The sequence below is a fragment of the Amblyraja radiata genome, chromosome 8 (genome assembly GCF_010909765.2).
Source record: "Amblyraja radiata isolate CabotCenter1 chromosome 8, sAmbRad1.1.pri, whole genome shotgun sequence".
In the NCBI taxonomy this organism is placed as follows: Eukaryota; Metazoa; Chordata; class Chondrichthyes; order Rajiformes; family Rajidae; genus Amblyraja; species Amblyraja radiata.
The window spans coordinates 49,147,434-49,165,465 of record NC_045963.1 but is presented as its reverse complement, the minus strand read 5'-3'; positions in this window follow the sequence as shown (position 1 = coordinate 49,165,465).

Here is an 18,032-nt window from a genome sequence, read left to right as displayed (position 1 = left end):
GTGACTTGTAAAATACTTGAAATAAGGCAGAAAATGCTGGAAACTGAGTGGGCAGGTTATACTCAAGGAGAGGTTAGTGTAGTGTGGCCTGGCTGCTGGGCATCTCCCATAGTCATCATATTAGCAACACATAAGCAAAGAAGCATGTTGTGTTTCCAGCAACCAGATTAAACTATGTAGTTTCATTCTATCAGAGATATTCCCCTTGTTCTACCCATCTGTCCATCAACTTTTCTTCACCTGTATTCCAAATTTGTTTTCTCCTTTCCCCCATTGTGATGAAGGGGAAAAGAGAAAACAAGACCTCAACGGCGGACCAGGCGGACAAAGTTATCTTGTACTCAACGGCTATGAAGGCGAATGAAGGCTGCAACAGGTCTATCAGCTCCAACCGTCTTGGTTCCCTTGCCATTGGAATTAGTTGATTGATTTGTGAAGGATCGTGCGCTTCTCGGAGTGCAACATCAAGTACACATTAAACAAACACACGCACAGGTGTCTTCATTCTGTGAGCAGAAAAACAACGGAACGTAGACCATCATCCTCGACCTCGAGGGATAGCCACGACGACGATCAGACTTGAAATGTTAATCATCTCTCTTTCCACAGATGCAGTCTGGTCTGCTGAGTGTTTTGGTATTTTCTGCTTTTATTTCAGATTTCTAGTTTCTGCAGCTCTGGGATTTCCAGAAGTGACCATTCTTGGCTGTTTTGCTTACCCTTAGGCTAACCATCTGCAGAAGTATGTAATTCGAAAAAGCACAGGAACTTATCAGCTCCACTCTGAGGACTTGTTCTTACTAACTGTACCTAAAGTCCGTACTGAACTGGGGAAAAGGGCATTTAGTTATGCTGCTCCCTTCGCATAGAACCAGCTGCAGAATGAACTGAAACTTAAGGAGCTGGTTTCTATAAACAGATTTAAATCCCTTCTTAATGATGTTGAAGCGGGCTCTTCTGTCTGTACATGCTTTGTTTGATGATGTTCTGACTGTGACTCTATTTATATGTTCTCTGTTGTTTTTAAATTATTGTCTGTAACTGTGGAACTGTGCTGCTGCCTGTCTTGGCCAGGACTCTCTTGTAAAAGAGATTTTGAACTTCTCCTGGTTAAATAAAGGTTAAATAAATTAAGGACTAAGAATATGGTTCAAAGTAATGATTTATCATGTGCTTTTTTGACCGACTGTCATACAAGAACGCATTGTGGGGTGTGTTCAATATCTGTAGAGTTCCTATGAACATTTTGCTTTATCTATCACGCAAAATTTGTAGATGCAACATATTCTGTCCTCAGATTACTATTCCTTTTTTTTTTTCTTCTTTTTTTAATTTTTTTTTTTAATTAGAAGTACGGTAAATTACAATACTACACAACCCATATGTCTTAATACATTTTTTGTACCACTTCATTTTTTGAGCTTTAAGAAAAAGATAGAAGTAAAGAAAGTAAAGAAAGTGCGCAAGAGTCGTGAAGGTGCAAGAGAGTGTTGAGAAAAGAAAGCCCCTTAGAAAAGCAGTTAGAGAAGGAAGTAAAGAAAGAAAGAAGACCCTAGACAAGAAGGAAAAAGAAAGGAGAAACAATCGCTCTATTATAACATTAAACTCCGCAGAAAGGGGACTACCAACCAAGTCTGTTTTTGTTGTTTTGTTTTTTGTTTTTTATTGTTGGTGTAGGCGCATTTTTCCAGAATTTAAGTATGAGCTTTTTTCCCATTATTAGCCCGTAATTGAGTAAATTCTTCTGAAACACGTTTAGTTCAGGGTTACCTTCCGATATTCCAAAAATAATCCATTCTGGTTTTGGTACCAGTTTTATTTTAATTAATTTTGTAAAGATGTCAAATATTTCATTCCAGAATTTTTGTATTTTTGTACAAAAACCGAAAGAATGCGCTATGGTAGCTTCTTGACACAGACATTTATCACAGATGGGTGAGACATTAGGGAAGAGTTTATTTATTTTAGTTTTTGAATAATATAGTCTATGTAATGTTTTGAATTGGATGAGAGTATGTCGTACGTTGATCGAACATTTATGCACCTGTAGTAAGTGATTATCCCAGCTCTCTTTTGAAATTTTTATAGCTAATTCTTGTTCCCAGTCTCTTCTAATTCCATCAGTTGTGGGTATTTCTATGTTTAAGATGATGTTATATAAGTACGATATTAGATTCGCTGATTCCGCCTTTGTCTTCATTGCTTCATCCAGTAAGTCTGTAGGCATATTATGATAGTCTTTTGTGTATTTTTTCAGATAATCACAAATTTGAAGATATTTAAAATATTGATTATTTTTCAAATTATATTTCATTTGTAGTTGTTGAAATGATAGTAATTTTCCCAATTCATACAGATCTCCGAGCGTTTTGATTCCCATTCTTTCCCATTGTATAAATGATTTGTCTATAATTGATGGTTTAAACGATGGATTATTAACTATTGGTATTAAAAGAGATAGGTTTCTTAATTTTATGTTCTGTTTTATTTGTTTCCATGTTCTAATTGTGCTATGTATAATTGGATTTTTATTATAATTTTTGTTATTCAGATGTATTGGTGAGAGGAGAGTCGCTCCTATATTACACGGAGAGCAGTCCTCTCTTTCCATTACAATACAGTCCACCTGCTGGGCAGAATTGTCCAGCAGGTGAATCATATTTTTAATATTTACTGCCCAATTATAATACATAAAGTTGGGGAGCGCTAGACCACCCAACTCTTTTCGTTTATTAAGGTGTGCTCTTTGTATTCTATGGGATTTATAATCCCATATAAAATTTGTAATGTCTGAGTCCAATTTTTTGAAAAACTCTTTTGGGAGATATATAGGTATTGATTGAAATAGGTATAGGATTTGTGGTAGAAAGATCATTTTTATAGCGTTTATTCTGCCTATTAGGGACATCGGAAGTGTTTTCCAGAATTTAATCAAATTATTTAGTTTCTTAAGTAAGGGATTATAATTGGCTTTAAACATATCATGGTAGTTTCTAGTAATTTCAATTCCCAAATATTTGAATTTTTCTGTGGCTATTTTAAAGGGGAATTTCCGGAGGTGTGTTGAGTCTTTTGGTTTTATCGACATAATTTCACTTTTGTTCCAGTTTATTCTATATCCTGAGAAGGATCCAAAGTCCTCAATTAAATTTAATATGTTTGGTATACTAATTTGTGGTTTTCTGATGTACAATAGTACATCATCGGCGTATAAAGATATTATGTTATTTGAGTGTTTTGTATTATAACCATAAATATCCGGGTGTGTTCTTATTTTTTCAGCAAGGGGTTCAATTACCAAAGCAAATAACAGCGGTGATAATGAACATCCTTGTCTATTACCCCTTGATAATTCAAATTTCGTGGATAGTATATTATTAGTTAGTATTCTAGCCGTGGGTTTGTTATATAATAATTTTATCCATGCGATGAAGTTCTCTCCCATTTGGAATTTTTGCAATACTTTAATCATATAATCCCATCTACTTGATCAAACGCTTTTTCTGCGTCCAGTGAAATGATAGATAACTCTTGGTCATGAGATTTATGTGAATGCATTATGTTAAGCAAGAGTCTCAAATTATTGAATGAGTGTCTCTTAGGTATAAATCCTGTTTGATCCTCATTTATTAATCTACTAACATACCTGCTTAGTCTTCTGGCTAGTGTTTTTGCTATTATTTTTTGATCCGTATTTAACAGAGCAATAGCTCTATATGATCCTGGTTCTTCTATATTTTTATCTTTTTTAAGTATTAATGTGATCGTTGATTCTGCTAATGTTTCAGGTAATCTTTGCTCTTTAAAAGCATATGTATACATTTTCTGTAGGCATGGAGTAACTATGTCATAAAAGGATTTATAGAATTCGTTACTGAATCCGTCTGGTCCTGGTGTTTTTCCGTTCTTAAGTGTGTTTATTGTGTCTTCTATCTCCTTAGACGTAATTTGTGCTCCCAGTTCCTCTTGTTCCCTCAGTTCTAATTGAGGGAGATTACAATTATCCAGAAATTCTGAGACTTTATTATTGTCTATTGACGTTTTAGATGTATATAGATTCTTCTCTTGGGGTGTTAATGTGCAGAGCTCATTGGATTAATCAATTGTTTTGGGTTTTGAAATCAGTTGTGAAAATGCACTTAAAAAACCCCATCTGCCCTGGGATTTATGGATCAGCTGAGGCTTAGTTCGATTTTAGGATTCCTTCTATTCCAATTGACAAGAGGATTAAGAACACTGTACTGAGACACACAGTGGTGCAACACCATGGATCCTGGTTCATTCCTGATTCCCATGTATATATTTGCCCCTTCTCCCTTTGACTGTGTGGTGTATCCCATGTGCTCTGGTTTCCTCCCACTTCCCATGAGTTGGTAGGTTAATTTAGTAATCTAAGTACCACAAGTGCAGGCAGTAGCTACACTTATCAGGGTGGTATTGAAGGAGTCGTGAGAGTACAAGTTACAAGGAATATGTTAGGCAGGTGGAGTTAATGGGATTATGCTATGATCAAGCATGAACTAAATAGGTTGTAAGGCATCATTTGTTGTAAGAACATACATTTTGGAAATAGAAGGAAAATGTCACTGGAGAAACCCATTCCAAATAATAAATTGCTTCTGAGGACATTTTAATTCCAGGATTATTGCTCTCGACACTATACTGTTGGCAATAGTTGCCCTTTTCTACTGGAACCATTGAAGAATTAGCTTAGTGCTAATGCTATTTTTTTGGACCCCTATCAAACTAATTCCAGAGTCGAAATAGAATTGTGGGTTGAGAGTACCTTGCGATCTCAGTTCTAAATTGCTTTAATCTGTTAACAAAAGGGCCATTACCACAGCCCACCTGAATGGATGAGCTAATCATTACCACAACACCACTTCAGATTCCACAATTGACACCAGCTCCCCTTGACAAGGGGAAGAGGGACATGACAGGTAACAGTAGGGATGGAAAAGCTACACTAAACCTCAGCAAATGCTTCAATAGTATTACTGCCATAAACACTAGTTATTGAAGTCAGCCACTGGGGTACCAACTTGACTTCCAGAGGAGAGAGTTCAATACTCACATGTGCCACTGCAGTTGAGCATTGAGAGAGTGCCACACTGTCAGAGGTGCTGCTTATTGGGGGATTTTAAAATGGATGAGATTAAAAGTTTTGAAATGTAGATTTTATCGACATCGGAAATGGTTGGGAAAAATCATCGCTAATTTTAAGGAAAAAAATTATAAATTTGAAACAGGAAGCCGCAGGAACTTTGAGGAGGGCAAGGAAGGGCTGCCCAACAGCCAGTCAGAATGGAGGAATTATAGACTGGGCATCGCCTTTGCATTATCATTTATTTTGAAACCCCAGAAAGATGCTGTTTACTCCCAATGAGCCATAACTCTGTCTTCTTGAAACATCCCATATACCTAAACTACTTAACCAGCTAACTTTCACAAATATGCTCCAGAGCATACACTGCCAAGGAGCAACGTATAAGGGAATATGGGGTATTTATCTTCCATTTTGTTTCTTTGCTTACTTCATTATCTCATTTGAGCTATGATGCTCTATTAAAACATTTTAATTAAAAATGGTATTCATGTGTATACATTGATATGGGAACCGCTGACAAGGCCAGCATTTAATGCCCATCCATAATAAGGAATTGTTAAATCACCATTTTTAATCTCTGCAGATCGTCTCATGAATACAATCCCAGAATGCCACAATCCCAGAATGCCATCAACGATGGAATAATATACTTGCAAGTCAGCATGTGCGACTTCAAGGAGAACATGCATGAGGTGGTGTTCCCATGTGTCCGAAGCTCTTATCCTTCTTGGTGGTAGAAGCGGTAATTTGTCAGGTATTGACGGATTAGTCTGGGTAATTGTATTTTGTCGCTGGTATGCACCGCAGCCACGGTGCGTCAGTAGTGCATAGAATACAGAACGTATGATGAGCGTTTGATGGCACAGGGCCTGTACTAGTTGGAGTTTAAAACAATGAGGAGGGACCTTGTTGAAACTTATGGAATAGTGAAAGGCCTGGATAGAGTGGATGTGGAGAGGATGTTTCCACTAGTGGAAGAGTCTAGAACCGGAGTTCATAACCTCAGAATAAAAGGACATACCTTTAGAAAGGTGATGAGGAGGAATTTATTTAGTCAGAGGGTGGTGAATCTGTGGAATTCTTTGGCACAGATGGCTGTGGAGGCCATGTAATTGGGTATTTTTAAAGCAGAGTTTGGCAGATTTTTGATTAGTAATTGTGTCAAGATTATGGGGAAAATATAGGAGAATGGGGTTGCGAGGAAAAGATAGAAAAGCCATGATTGAAAGGCTTAGACTCAATGGACTGAATGGCCTAATTCTGCTCCTACGATTTATGAGAACAGTACATAGAACATTACACTATAGGAATGTTCTTCAGCGCACAATTTCTGTGCTAAACATGATGCTACATTAATCTCCTCTGCCTGCACATGATCCATATCTCTCCATCCCGTGCATATCCATATGCCTATCTAAAAGCCTCTTAAACACCATCACCATCCCTGGCTGCTTCCATCACCACCCCTGGAAGCACATTCCCAGCATCTATCACTCTTTGTGTAAATACATTTGTCTGTCAAATCCCCTTTAAGACATTCTCTCTCTGACCTTAAAGCTATGGTCTCTACCCTTTGATATTTCTACACTGAGAAAGAATGTTCTGATTGTCTATCCTATCTATGCCTTTCATAATTTTATATACCTCTATCAGGTTTCACCCTCAACCTCTGATGCTTGGGAGAAAACAATCCAAGTTTGTCCAATACTGATACCTTCCAGTCCAGGCAGCATCCTGCTAAACCTCTTACCTTCTGCACCCTTTCCAAAGCCTCGATTACTCCTGTAATGGGGCCAGAACTGCACACAACACTTCAAATGCAGCCTAACCAGTTTTATAAAGCTACAACATGACTTCCTGACTCCTAAACCTTGACCGATGAAGGCAAGTGTCACCTTCTTTATTACCCTTAGTTTAGTTTTAGTTTTATTTTATTTTATTATTGTCACGTTTACTTTTTGCTGTGTGTTATCCAGCCAATGAAAAGACTATACATGATTGAGGATAGAGGCAATCAAGCCTCTAGCTTTGTTGCCGCTGTCGGGCGAGATGGACTTGGGCCCCAAGATCCCTCTCGGCATGTATGCTGTTACGGGTCTTGCTATTAGAGATAATAAAGTTTTAAGATATCAATGAAATGAGGTGGTGTTGAACTGTTTACATGTTGCTGGAGTGGCGCTCATCCAGGCAAGTGGAGAGCATTCCATCATACCAAGTACAGTATTGACCACATTACGTTTAGTTGTGCATTCTCAATACTCCTAAAGAATAACAATAAGGTTTGGCCTGAGGGGGCTGTCTCTGTTTTACAGTAGCAGTTTCAGCAGACAGACTGGAGTCTGTTTGCTACTCAGTCCACCTTCAATTCACAAGTGGACATCAACTCATACACCTCAACAGTTATGGACTATATAAAATTCTGCACCGATAATGTCACTACCCACAAAGAGATAAAGACCTTCCCTAACCAGAAGCCGTGGATGAGCAGGGAGGTCAGACTCCTACTGAAGGCTCGCGATGCCGCTTTCAGATCTGGCAACGCTGAGGGATACAGCTCATCCAGGGCCAATCTGAAAATGGGAATTAGGAATGCCAAACTCAATCACAAACGGCAGATTGAGGAGCACTTCCAAAACAACTCTGACCCCAGGCGCATGTGGCAAGGAATCAAATCCATTGCCGATTACCATAAAGTTATCACCCCTCCCCCAGACAACGCCACCCTTCCTGACGAGCTAAACCATTTCTATGCTCGCTTTGACCGGGACAACAAAACCCCAGCCATCAAAGTTGCTCCACCCCCGAATGAACAACCCCTCAGTCTCTCCACCTCTGCTGTACAAGATGCACTGAGCAAGGTGAATGAGCGCAAAGCTGCCGGCCCCGATGGCATCCCTGGCCAGGTTCTTAGGGCATGTGCTGGACAACTATCCCCAGTCTTCACCGACATTTTCAATCTCTCACTGGCCCAGGGTGTTGTCCCCACTTGCCTCAAGACATCAACCATCGTGCCAGTGCCCAAACAGTCAGCCACAGGGAGTCTCAACGATTTCCGCCCAGTGGCACTCACCCCTGTCATTGCTAAGTGCTTTGAGCGGCTGATCTTGGCTCGCCTCAAAGCCAGCCTCCCCCCCACACTGGACCCCCATCAGTTTGCCTACCGGGCCAACAGGTCTACAGAGGACGCCATATCGGCGGCCCTACACTCTGCCCTGACCCACCTGGACAACAACAACTCCTACATCAGGTTGCTGTTCATTGATTTCAGCTCTGCCTTTAACACTGTCATCCCCGCCAGCTTGATCACCAAACTCAGCGGACTTGGCATCTCCACCTCCCTCTGCAACTGGACACTGGATTTCCTCACCAACAGACCACAGTCTGTCAGGGTCAACAACCTCACCTCCTCCACTATAACACTGAACACCGGCGTGCCACAGGGCTGTGTGCTCAGCCCTCTCCTCTACTCCCTCTTCACCCACGACTGCATCCCTAAGTACGGATCCAACGCCATCATTAAGTTTGCTGACGACACCACGGTGGTAGGACTGATCAGTGACAACGATGAGTCAGCCTACAGAGAGGAGGTCCAGCACCTGACAACCTGGTGTGCCAACAATAACCTCGTCCTCAACTCCAAGAAGACGAAGGAAATTATTGTCGACCAGGAAGGTCAGAGGAGGCAGTCATACCCCCATCCATATAAACGGGACTGAGGTGGAGCGCGTCTCCAGCTACAAATTCCTCGGGGTACATATCTCGGAGGATTTGTCCTGGTCCCTCAACACCTCCAAGCTGATCAAAAAGGCACAGCAGGGCCTTTACTTCCTGAGGAGGCTCAAGAAAGCCCACCTGTCCCCCCAGATCCTGACCAACTTCTACCGCTGTACCATCGAGAGCATCCTGACCACCTGCTTCACGGTATGGTACAGCAGCTGCACTGTTGCAGACAGGAAGGCACTACAACGGGTGGTGAAAACCGCGCAGCACATCATCGGTGCCCCGCTCCCTGCTATGGATGCCCTCCACCGAAAACGGTGTCTGAGACGGGCTGGGAAGATCATTAAAGACCCCTCCCACCCCAACCATGGACTGTTTGCCCTCCTCCCATCAGGGAGGCGGTACAGGAGCCTCAGGTCTCGTACCAGTAGGATGAGGAACAGCTTCTACAATTATACCATCACATTGCTGAACTCGGAGTCCCGCCGATAGATTTCTCCGGTCCCTCCGTCCCCATTGTTTAATTATTCTGTATTTTTGATTATTCTGTATCTTCTTTTTTTTTAAATTTCTATATGCACTACTACTACGGACTGACGCAAAACTGCATTTCGTTGTACCCATACTTAGTATTTGTGCAATGACATTAAAGTTGAATTGAATTGAATTGAATTGGATTATGTCTTACAATTATTATTTTCATGTTGGTTTGAATGCATGAATTCTATTTTTATCAGATGCATATGAATTGCTTTGTTTATGATGGATAACAATATTTTGTGTACAATGGATGCATAACTAACGGATTTTTTCCCCACAGAATCAATCATTTTTTACAGTTTGGAATAAATGTCATCATCTACCAATTTTCTAGCACTATTCTTCAATTAAATGGGCTTTGCTGAATGAGTCATGCTGTTTGGTTAATATAGTAATAAGAATATTAGAACATCTACAATAAGCATATAATCATGCTAATCATTCTTCATTCTGCTTTATAATCTGTATTTCTGATTGATGTTTTTTACTGTAAAATGTAGCTAAATCTTTGGAGTGAAATGTAAGGTTAAGTGAATCTAACACAAGGTCATTAAGACTTGAGCAATTAATTTAGCAGCTTTAAAAATACAGCTATGAAAAAATCTTTACCCATCATTCAGCTTCTTTGCAGTTAACAGATAGACTCAATTTTGCAGCACATCTTTAGGCTAACCAATGATTTTCATAAAAAGCAATGGAAGTCCGACGGGAATTGGTCGCATAGTAGCTAATATGTGAAGGCCTGGGTTATTAATATGGACACTTGAGATTGAATCTGTGTGCAGCAGCTAGAGGATTGAAATGAATCTGCTTGCAGTAATGGTAACCATGAAATTACTTGATTGTCATTAAAACTTCATCTGAGTCAGAAAGCCTATTGGAGAATGAAAGATCCACCAGCATGGTTGAAGTTTGACTCTTGATTGTACTCTGCCATGCTAGTCAGTAAACTCTAGGAACAATTAGCGACATAGAACAAGCACAGGTATTGTCAGCAGCATTCACTTCCCATAAGCAAATATGACACAAAGTGACTATACATACAGTAGATCATTAAAATGTCATGGAGCGGTAAGGAAAATAGCTCAGAAGTCCTTTAGAAGTAAATGGAACTCAAGTACAGGCATCCCCCAATTTACATAGTCATAGAGTGATACAGTGTGGAAACATGCCCTTTGGCCCAACTTGCCCATACCGGCCAACATGTCCCAGCTGCCTTACCTGCCCAGGTTTGCTACATATCCCTCCAAACCTGTCCTATCCATGCACTGACACTTCCCTACCATTCCTTGACCTCACACACTTTCCTACCATTCCTTGACCTCACCTACACCTGGACGATTTCCGACACTTCCCTACCATTCCTTGACCTCACCATCTCCATCGCAGGGGACAGACTTCTGACCGACATACATTACAAACCCACTGACTCACATGGCTATCTGGACTACACGTCTTCCCACCCTGCCCCCTGTAAAGACTCCATCCCCTACTCCCAATTCCTCCGCCTACGCCGCATCTGTTCCCAGGATGAGACATTCCACACCAGGGCATCGGAAATGTCCTCGTTCTTCAGGGAACGGGGATTCCCCTCCGCCACCATAGATGAGGCTCACACCAGGGTCTCATCCATACCCCGTAACACTGCTCTCTCTCCCCATCCCCGCACTCGCAACAAGGGCAGAGTCCCTCTGGTCCACACCTTTCACCCCACTAGCCGCCAAATACAACACATAATCCTCCGCCATTTCCGCCACCTCCAACGTGACCCCACCACTCGCCACATCTTCCCATCTCCCCCCATGTCTGCCTTCCGCAAAAGACCGCTCCCGCCGCAACTCCCTCGTCAATTCTTCCCTTCCCACCCCCTCCCCGGGCACTTTCCGTTGCAACCGCAAGAAATGCAACACCTGTACCTTCACCTCCCCCCTCGACTCCATTCAAGGACCCAAGCAGTCGTTCCAGGTGCGACAAAGGTTCACCTGTATCTCCTCCAACCTCATCTACTGCATCCGCTGCTCTAGATGTCAGCTGATTTACATCGGGGAGACCAAGCGTAGGTTGGGCGATCGTTTCGCCGAACACCTCCGCTCAGTCCGCAAAAACCTACCTGAACTCCCGGTGGCTCAGCACTTCAACTCCCCCTCCCATTCCCAATCCGACCTCTCTGTCCTGGGTCTCCTCCATTGCCAGAGTGAGCAACAGCGGAAATTGGAGGAACAGCACCTCATATTCCGTCTGGGGACCTTGCGTCCTTATGGCATTAACATTGAATTCTCCCAATTTTGCTAGCCCTTGCTGTCTCCTCCCCTTCCTTAACCCTCTAGCTGTCTCCTCCCACCCTCCCATCCGCCCTGCCCTCGGGCTCCTCCTCCCCTTTTCCTTCTTTCTCCCACCCCCCATCAGTCTGAAGAAGGGTTTCGGCCCGAAACGTCGCCTATTTCCTTCGCTCCATAGATGCTGCTGCACCCGCTGAGTTTCCCCAGCAATTTTGTGTACCTATCCATGTACCTGTCTAACTGTTTCTTATATGCTGGGATAGTCCCTTCCTCAACAACCTCCTCTGGCAGCTTGTTCCATATACCCACCAACCTTTCTGTGAAAAAGTTACCCTTCAGATTCCTATTTCCCCTTCATCTTAAACCTGTCCTCAGGCCCTTGATTCGCCTACTCTGGGCAAGAGATTCTGTGCATCTACCCGATCTATTCCTCTCATGATTTTATACATAATAGGCGACTTACATAGATTCCCACTTACATAAGCAATCTTTTAGCCCACTGACCCCCATGTGGTCTCCGTGTTGGAGCTCCTGTGTGCTTTCCGTGTCAAAGCTCCCACATGGTCTCCACCTCGGAGCTTCCCCGTGGTGTCCACATCAGAACTCCCACGTTGTCTCTGCATTAGAGCCCTACCCCATGGTCTCTGTCTCAAATAGTAAATTTACACGCAGGCCGTAGCACTACCGTTTCCGATTTACATAATATGCGACTTACGCAAGGGTTCACAAGACATAGCCCTTACGTAAGTTGGGGAGTGTCTGTATAAGGAAGTAGAAATTATGCCACAGCATTTCACAGATCCATTTAGGACATACCGTGAGAACTGTGGGTACCATAGAACTTTGTGTCATTTAAAAAAACCCAGCATCTGCAGTTCTTTGTTTCTACATAGAATAGTACAACACAGGAACAGGCTTTTTGGCCCACAATGTCCATGCAAAACATGATGCCAAGTCAAATAAATCTCCTCTTCCTGTACACATTCCATATTCTTCCCTTCCCTGTATGTCCATGAACCTTACCAAAAGCCTCTTAAATGCCGTTATCGTATATGTCTCCAGCACCACCCCAAGCAGTGTGTTTCAGGCACCCACCACTCTCTGTGCAAATTCTTGCCATTAACATCTTAAACTTTGCCGCCCCCCTCATTTTACAGCTGTGCGCTCTAGTCTTTGACATTTCCATACTAGGAAAAAGGTTCAGAATGATTATCCTATTTATGCCTCCCGATGTTCTCGTTTGGCCTCCTGTACATCGGTGAAACCAAGCATAGACTCGGCCACTGTCTCACCAAACACTTATGCTTAGTCCAGCAAGGCCTGCTGGATCTCCCAGCTACTAAAGATTTTAACTCCTCTTCCTATTCTCATACTGACCTTTCTGTCCTGAGCCTCCTTTGTTGCCAGAATGAGGCCACATGCAGAACACCTAATTTCCCTCTCCCTTCTTTCTCCCCACATTGTCCCCCCCCCCCCTTTTCTTCACCCCCTTTCCCCTGTGCCCTGCCTGGATTCACACCTATTTCTCCCCTCTCCTCCTCCATCCACCTATATTCATACTTCACAATTCACAACTCTTCAATCGTTTTGTCTTACAAATAAAAACAAATAGGATTGTATCTCCATAACATACTGTGATTTACTTTTGAATGATAACAGCACTGAAGGAGGCATTTGAATCTGCACTGTCTGCAGTAGCAATTCATTTAATCACACACCACTCCCTTTCCCAACAACTGTGCAATGTTTTTCTTTCAATCACCATTTGTGAATCACCATTGAGCCTGTCTTCATCAGGCAATGCATTCTGGATCCTGCCTGCCTGCATTCCTGGCCACTATCACAATATATTAATACCATTAGATCTTTTCTTGTAAGGGAGCGTGCTGTGCACAAGTTCGCTGCTTAGTTTTCCACATATCAAGAGAACAAGAGTACATGTAGAAACACAGAACTACAGACGCTGGTTACACAAAAGGACACAAAGTGCTGGAGTAACTCAGCGGGTCAGGCAGCATCCCTGCAGAACATGGATAGGAGATTTTTCAGGCTGAGACCCTTCTTCAGGCTGAATCTGGGGGGGGGGGGGGGGGGGATGGGAGAAGAAAGCTGGAAAATAGAAATAGGTGTGAGTCCAGGTGGGGCATGGTGGAAGGAAGGGGGGGGGGGGGGGTTTGGGAGATGGGTTGAGAAGTTTCCTAAAATTGGAGAATTCAACGGTCATACCGTTGAGTTGTAAGCTACCCAACTGGAAAATGAGGTATGATCATTGAATTCTCTACTTTTAGGTTCCTCTCAACCCACCCACCCCCACCCCCACCCCTCCCTAAATCCTCTTTCTCCTCCAATGCCCCAACACCCTTCCCTCCCCTGTGTCCCACCTGGACTCCCACCTATTTTCCCCCTCCACCCTCCTGCCAATTTTCTCCCTCGAGCTTTACAATCTATTATTCTTCAAACCTGTCTCACACCTTCCTTACCTGTTTACCTTTGGCCTTTGTTCAAACCAGCTGCCTATCAAAACTCCCCTCCCTCACCTGTGTTGATCTACTACCTGCCATGCAAGTCCTGCCTCTTTTTCAGCTTTCTCCCCCCCCCCCCCCCCCCCCCCCCTACAATCAGCCTGAAGAATGGTCTCGACCTGAAACATCACCTATTCATGTTCTCCAGGAATACTGCCTGGCCCACTGTGTTCCTCCAGCACTTTGTGTCCTCTCAAGAGTACTTAGTTCAGTTTAGCTTAGTTTACTGTCCCGTGTGCAGAGGTACAGTGAAAAGCTTTTGTTGTGTGATATCCAGTCAGCAGAAATAATAATAATAATAATAATAAATTTTATTTAATGGGCGCCTTTCATACATCTCAAGGACACCTTACATAGTAATCGGAATAAAAACATATAATCGGAATAAAACAAGTAATTAAAGACATCACAGTGACACAAATTAAAAACAGAATTCAATCCAAAAACAGAAAATCAAAAACACAGTGTGAAAAGAGAGCAGCGGCAGCCAAAGCGCGCCAGCGTCCACTCTCTCTTCACGGCAGCCATCTTGGACACAGACCTACAGGACTACAAGTAGACAAAAAAAAATCATCCCCCCACAGTGGATAGCACTGTGGAGGAAGGCACAATATCCAGTCCCCACCCCATGATCACCCCAAAGTCAGGCCTATTGAGGCCACCGCAATTGCCTGTACGGAGGCCCGATGTCCCTGGCCGTTCTCACCGGGTGGTCTTGCCCCGGCGTCGGGAGAGTCCTTTCGGCGGCTGGGCCACTTGGAACGGGCTGCTTCTTGGTTGGAGCCCGCGGCTGCCGAAGCCGACAAGGCCGCGCCGGTTTGGCGCTCCCAGGCTCCAGATGAAAAAGTCGGCGCCCGCTCTCCGCACTGCCGCCTTGCCGCCTCTACGCACGCCATCTCTCCGCACGCCGCCTCTCCGCTCCGCAAACCCGCAGCCCGGAGATGTTGCTCACGGCGGTCCAGCTCGCCAGAGCTCCAGCGCGGCGACCCAGGCAAGGCATCGCCCGCTCCGCTCCGCTCCGCTCCGCTCCAGCGCTCCAATGCTGTGCCGCCACCCAGGCCGAGGTGCTGGGTGGTTCCCGCCAAGAAACGGCGCTCCAAGCCCGCTGGTAGGCCACGAGGACGGGTCGACGGGCAGCCCGGAAAAAAGGCTGCCACACCGACCAGGTAGGGACCTATAAATAAAGTAACACCTACCCCCCCACATTAAAAGACCATATCCCCTACAAACAAAAAAACAGGACTCACTAAAAACTAAAAAAAAACGAATTTAAGACGGACGGCTGCTGGCTAGCAGCCGTTCACCAAGATGGCTCCTCCTCCCTATACATGGTTACAGTCGAGTCGTTTACAGTGTATAGATACATGATAAGGGAATAACATTTAGTGCAAGGTAAAGCCAGCAAAGTCCGATCAAGTCCGATCACCTGAAGAAGGGTTTTGGCCCGAAACGTTGCCTATTTCCTTCGCTCCATAGATGCTGCCGCACCCGCTGAGTTTCTCCATCACTTTTGTCTACCTTCAAAGTCCGATCAAGGATACTCCGATGGTCACCAAAAAGGTTGAAAGTAGTTTAACAATGCTCTCTGGTTGTGGTAGGATGATTCAATTGCCTGATAACAGCCGGGAAGAAACTGTCCCTGAATCTGGTGGTGTGCGTTTTCACAATTCTATACCTTTTGCCTGATGGGAGAAGGGAGAAGAGGGAGTGGCCAGGGTGTGACCTGTGCTTGATTATGGTGCAGGCCTTGCCGAGGCAGCTTGAGGTTTAAATGGAGTCAATGGCCAGGAGGTTGGTTTGTGTGATGGTCTGGGCTGCGCCAACAGTTCGCTGCAATTTCTTGCGGTCTTGGATGGAGCTGTACCCAAACCAAACTGTGATGTATCCTGATAAAATGCTTTCTATGGTACCTCTGTAGAAGTTGGTGTGTGTTGTAGGGGACATGGCAAACCTACTAAGCCTTCTAAGGAAGTAGAGGCTTATTAGTATTTAATTGGTTGTAAAATGCCTGGATGTCCCACAATGAAAGATGTGACACAAATACATACACTTCTGCATTATGTATAAATATGGGAGTCATAAGATGATTAATGGCAGAAAATTAAATTTGAAAATATAGTTAATCCTTCCCTCTCTTTCTTATCTTCTCTTCCTGGCTCGATCATCCGTGGGATGTGCACTAGTAAACATGTAAATACCTGCAATTACATGTAATTGCCTTTTTTTGTAGATGTCGCTGACAGCAGGAGAGCTTGTACAATGTGGCATGTCAATATATGCAATGTTTTCCTAAATGGGTCTGTTGTAGCTGCTGCATTTTCCAGTCACAGACACAGGAAAGGACACTTTAATGTTCAGGTCCTCATATTGTACTTCATGGTTCCACCAATGAATCTTTGCAATTTTATAATAGCAGAAATTAAGTTTTTTAATATCATATTATGAGGTAGTTCTAGTTCGATGCAGAGATGGATAAAAAAATCGAAATTATGAGACATAATACATTGCAAAATGAATGTTTCTACAAAAATAGAATTGTTGTAGAGCCTATAATTTTGAAATAAAAACAGAAAATGATGAAAATACTTAGCAGGCCCAGCAGCATCTGTGGAGAGAGCATCAATCTGAAGAAGGATTTTGGCCCAAAACGTTGCCTATTTCCTTCGCTCCATAGATGCTGCCTCACATGCTGAGTTTCTCCAGCACTTTTGTCTACAGTCAATTCAATTATTCAGTTGTTAATAGAACTAAAATAATCAGTCTGTTCTTCACTCCCATTAGGTACACAAAATTGCTGGGGAAACTCAGCGGGTGCAGCAGCATCTATGGAGCGAAGGAAATAGGCGACGTTTCGGGCCGAAACCCTTCTTCAGACCGGTCTACTTCACTCCCATTATATCAGTTTGATTGACGACCTGTGTTTTTTAAGCACTGATGAATGTAAATGTTATCCTATTGTCTGGAAATCTCCTGTACTTGGGCCCATAGGTACTTTCTTGACAGGATAGACACAAAATGCTGGAATAACTCATAGGAATAAATGTGTCTCGACCCAAAATGTCACCTGTTGCTTTTTTCCAGAGATGCTGCCTGACCCGCTGAGTTCCTCTAGCCTTTTGTGTCTATCTTCGGTGTAAACCAACATCTAAAGTTCCTTCCTACATTTTCTCGGCAGAGAATTTGGGTTGGGACTGGTCACATCTCTGGATGAGATTAATCATTACTGCATCAAACTCTGGCGTTGGGAGAAAAGTATTAATAGATGGTGTTGAGGTACGTAGAGTTGTGGATTTTACTAATAGGAGACTCCATGAGAATAAGTGCCATCATTATGGATTCATTCTATAACTTAAATCATTCATTGTTTCTTTCTCTTTATGTACTGTATAAATGTATTAAGTGTTAACAACATTTTCCATTTTCTGTTTTTCTGTTATGTGGCCCTAGTTTTTCTCATCCAACTCATTTGTGTAGCCTCTTGGGAAAGTCCCACCACCTTACCATTAACAACTCATTACTGAGACCAAGATGCATTGTAATGAAGCCATTTGGACTCATTTTATCTCAGACATTATTTTTATGCTACACATTCCTCCCCCACCTTCTCTCCGACAGAAACTAACCTACACAAAATACAAAGTGCTGAAGGTACTATGCAGCATCTGTGGAGGGAAATGGACATATGACGTTTTGGTTCTGATGGAGTGGGGGGAGAAAGCTGCAAAAGAGGGAGAGGTGGGGCAAAGTTATCATTTAGTTAGGAAAAGTTAGCCCGAAAACCAACTTGTATTTCTTTCTTTCCCAATTCTGGCAAAGAGTTGCAAACCTGGAATTTAACACAGATCTCTCTTTCCACAGATGCTG